This window comes from Dendronephthya gigantea, unplaced genomic scaffold (genome assembly GCF_004324835.1).
Source record: "Dendronephthya gigantea isolate DGI-Jeju-01 unplaced genomic scaffold, DenGig_1.0 000134F, whole genome shotgun sequence".
Lineage (NCBI taxonomy): Eukaryota > Metazoa > Cnidaria > Anthozoa > Malacalcyonacea > Nephtheidae > Dendronephthya > Dendronephthya gigantea.
Window position 1 is genome coordinate 112,896 of NW_021163144.1, and position 4,955 is coordinate 117,850.

General features: G+C 37.8%; 1 pseudogene; it reads right to left on the reverse strand.

Annotated features, from left to right (window-relative positions):
- Positions 1-705: 705 nt before the first annotated feature.
- LOC114536357 lies at positions 706-3,633 on the reverse strand (annotated as a pseudogene).
- Between the last annotated feature and the right edge of the window lie 1,322 nt (positions 3,634-4,955).

Here is a 4,955-nt window from a genome sequence, read left to right on the forward strand (position 1 = left end):
CTGTATACAACTTGTATACAAAGTAATACAATGCCCGTTCCAGATAATCAAACGTCAATCAAAGCCACGTTAATTAAAGCATAATAATTACAATGTCATACGCTAAATTTAATTTATATTTGCTGTTAGCCTGTTACTGTTACAAGTAAATAAAATCAACGCTACTTTACCCTCTACTAAACGTTACGTTCACCCACACTCAACGTTACGTTGGGCTATTGTGAACGCAACGATTCACGAGTGATTATAAATGTAAGATACTGTATATTCTTACATTTATATAAGATTCACTGCACACTTTCGCCAGTAGAGTGTTCACTAAATAAAATTAGCCAACAATATAACAAACAACAAAAAAACTGACAAAATATATCCATCCAGTACTTAATGACTCTGCATTTGATGTTGAGGTCAACAAAATCCGTTTCCGCACCACTTACTGTATGATTGGATTCTATTTGACAATTGACATAACCAAAAAAGGATTGTGGGACAAAGCAGTAATTAAGGCCAGTAAAAATGTAATGTAAGATATATATACGGGTAGATATATAATATATATTATATGTATATAATATACTGTGTAAGTATTGTTCTTTAAATTTTGTTCTTTAAATTTTGTTAATTGTTTAAGTGTAAATTGTTATTGGTACATTAAAGGTGGTGGTAAAGGTTGAGGTTCCTTGTGGAATGTTGCACGTACTGTCAAGTTTCCTTTTTGTGGTAAACTGGCTCGATTTGCCACAAATACTCCGGGATCCCCTCGCCTTGACACTTTGACTTTGTCCAATCGCTCTTCATCCCCTTTGCCTGAGAAGGAACATTGAATCATGGGAGGTGGAACTCGGTGTAGCGCTCCTTTGCACCAGTCCAATAATAGAATGGGCAGTCTGGGTCAATCTTCTTGACAAATTCATTGACAATCTTGGGCTGTGCATCACAAAATTGCTTCATGTTAAATACGTTGCCAAGCATGTCATGCATCATCCCAAACAACCCTTCAACATCATCGGTACTTGATGCCCGGGGGTGTTCAAAGGGCATGCCTCTTGCTTCATAGTTGACACGTCTGCTCTCTCTACTCTCCAGGTTGGCAATGAGACCGATAATGGTTTCTCTTGTCAGACCGCAAATCCCGTCTATTTTCCTATAATGCAACGATTTACGAAAGATTAGTAAACCATAAAAATACTCTACTTGAAAGATTTGGATAAGATGATCCCATTTGGACACCTCCAATGGAAACAAGTGACGACCAGCATGCGCTATCACAACAGACCATATTGTACCTGTTCACATCGATTGTTGCAAAGTCAGGTTGATAATGATGCCAGGGCATCCAGTCATCCAACAACCACTCTTTCAACTTTTGGCAGTGCATAGACCTTTCAGCCTCTGACAGGCCTCTTCCATCCACAGCCTTGTGCCAGTTGTGAAGCAGTTTAATAATAGAAGCCTCTTTTGCATGGCCATTTTTTTCCATGAAGGCTATTACTCCTAGACTAATGAACCTTTCACAATCTGGAACAGACTGCTTATTTTTTCCAGTCAGTGCTTCATATGTTAAGCCAGTAGTGGGATCATGCAATGCATCTCTGAAAAACAGCAGGTTGATACCAGGTATATATCCTCCACGGAGACGAGAGACAAAACGTTTTAGCAGATGGTTATGGTCTTCTCTGTGATGGATAAGCTCACCATTAACATCTCTCTCGGGTTGATATAAATGTGTTGAGAAATCAGCAGGATCAATGGGATCATCCTTCAGGTCAGCAATGGACTTACGAAAGATAAATATGGCCATAAGGGACTTTAACACCTCTCCAGTTGTTTCGGGTTTTCCTGTAATAATCAATAATTAACAGTATTATTCTATCAGCAAATAGTGTTGGTTGTCCGTTGAATATTATTTTGATTGGTTTTCTCACTGGTAAATATGATGCACTAATACATGTATCATAAATACTGTTTACCTTGTTTCCAAGGATGTGGATCATGCATAAATGGGAAAAGCTTTCTTCTCAGCATAAGAAGTGCTTGGTGGAGTGCCACTCCTTCTGCTATGTAGCTACTGAGCCACATCACTTCTTCTACAGGAACACATGGATGTTCTACTAGTGGCTTGCCTGGAATAAAAACATAGGAAGGAGTTTAAACCATTATTGATATACACCTCTGGGGCATACAGTAGTTGACCTCCCTTGAAATTTGCCCCAAAAGCAAATGTTGCATGTCAATTTTCTCAAGCAATTGTCAGAAGTCTTTCAATGGAAAGTCACATGTTAGTTGTTTGCACCACTTATTAATGCACCCTTGCATAACCAATGAAGCATAACAATAAACACATAAACATACCGTCTGTCCCTAATGTAAAGAAATGTTTTATATCTTTAACAGGTAACCCCTTTGCTTTTTTCTGGCATTTTTGATCGATTCAATAATGGATACTGGATGTCTCCTTCCAGCTGTTCTTAGGGAATTGAATTCACCATCAGTGGTGAATCCTAAGGATTGAGATAAAAAATGTCATTACTACACCCATATACTAATAGGCAACTTTTATGTTACACACTAAATTTAACCTAAATAAAGAGATGGGAATCTATGAAATTGTAAAATTTGGTTGCTAAATTTGTTCAAATACAGTAAAATACATGTTTGTATATTTTCAGCATATTGATATTATGTGCTGAGATTGTTAGTACCATTTTTGGCTCACAACTGGTAAGAATTTTGTACATAAATAATGTATATAAACACAAAATATGCTTCACCAGCATTTATTTTCTGTATTTTACAGCATTTTGTAAACGACATTTTACATGAAAAAATTAATCTTGCATTGCAAATTACAGTATCTATTGCCATGAATTCATTACTTCCTTTAAAAGCTAAGGGATTAACAGGCAAGTATGTTAATAAGCATTTGGTGACTTGCTTACCAACCACAGTCATTCCTTCACTTCTCATTGTATCTTCCAGTTCACCTTCAAGTTGACTTAATTTAGTGTCTGACAATGATTTGTATGGCATGAAGCGAACAGGGATAGCATATGGTTTATGGCTTCGAAGCTCATCAGCAATCATGAAGGCCAACAAATGGGTTGCTGCAACACGTTTCTTTTCAAATAAGCCCTTAACACTCAAAAGCTCAGCCTTAACCAAAAGCAAATTAACATCCTTATCATCACTAAGAAACCTATTCAAATCAGTTTGCAAACCTAAAGCCTTCTTCAACAGCTCTTCAAAACCAACAGGGTTCCATGACAACTCCATCATCGACTGCTCTGAGGAGTTCTTTCCTTCAAGTGCCTTTGAATACAGTTAATTGGCTGTTTTAACACCATGGTTAAGGAATTCCATGTCAGTTTGCAATTGATTCAAGACCTTTTTGACATCAACAGTAACTGATTTCAACCTTTGGCCACTACGTGAACCAGTGGCTGCTATCGATGAACGCCTGGCCCAATACACCTCATACAACTCCTGCAAATGCCCATCACCTAAGTCTTCATTCCCAGACCATGTCCCTCTAACACTTTCTAGCAACCCTTTCCTAACATCACAACCATCAGCCTTTATCCACCATCGACCATTTAGATTTGCCAGTTTTGCCTTTCTGATTGCATCCATCTATAAAATAGTGAAATCAAACAAAGTAAATAATTTCAACAAATGTACTTGGTGATATCATGAAACTGCATAGTTTACCTGTATACCAGCAGTTTTTAAAAAACCAGAGAATTTCAGACGTTTCTGGATCTGCCGAGGACTTAGGCCTGCAATATTGACTTTCCTCAATAATAATCAATCATATAGCATTTTTTAGCATATTTTCAAACTTGTGTGTCATCAGTTAATAGTGAAACTCTTTGCATGCACAAACTGAAACAACATTGGATGTAATAAACATTGGCAAGCCATTTACTGAACATCATTGTTTTGCTAGGAACAAATGTTCAATGTCTAGCCATGCAGTTCCCTTTGCTGACAGTGGCACCCCCTCCCCTGTTATATATGAAAGTGTGGGTATATTTCCCACCTGTTTCCCCACCCATTTTGGCCACATTGTTATTATTTCAATTTATAATTGTCTGGAAAGCTCCAGATGATTAATTTAAGCTCAGGATTTAAATTAAGTCATAATGAATACAATGTACCTGTAAGGGGTTGTACATATGTGGGTTGACTGGGGTCTTATTAAGCCGTGTTGGACTTATAGAGTGCAATTTCTCCATTTCTGCTGGAGATACCAATCCTGCTTCAATCTCCAAATGATCAGTTTTCTTAAGCGATGTCCACAAATGGGATACACTGTCACAATTGCCAACACATTCCTCGCCATTCACTTGTTCCCCAACAATGCCATCTGAAACTGACAGATTGCCCATATCTTCAGTTAAGTCGAAACGCTCCTCAGTTTCGGTTGAATGTGAGAAATCGTTTAAATCAATCGATGATTGTTCCAAAGCTTCTTGGATCAGATCTTGATCCTTGCCACTAGTTGCTGTGTCAATTAATGGCTTCTCGAATGTATATTGCCATGCTGGACCTCGGTGTAGGCATAACCATTTGTGGCCAAACTGGGCAAACATGGTTTCCAACCATTTAGCATATTGCTCCTCCATTGTCACATTCACAGTGTTATTGCTTGCGAAAAAACGAATGTTATAATCAATCAGCCCGAATGGCATCCTGTTCAAAGGCATTCTTGGAACTGGCCATTCAAAGCATTTTCCCAATTTGTAAATAAGGTTATCCTTATTTCCATCAATAAGGCTCTTCATCCCCTTTACAATGGTGGTGATGAAATCATTTTCAATAAATTTAACAAAATCTGCACCCTCAGTTTGACCAATAAATAGTTCAAATAAATGTTGCATCAACTGTGTTTTCAACCGTGTGGACATTGCATCGCCCTTAAAGCATGACAAAAATTCTTGGATGGTGTCTCC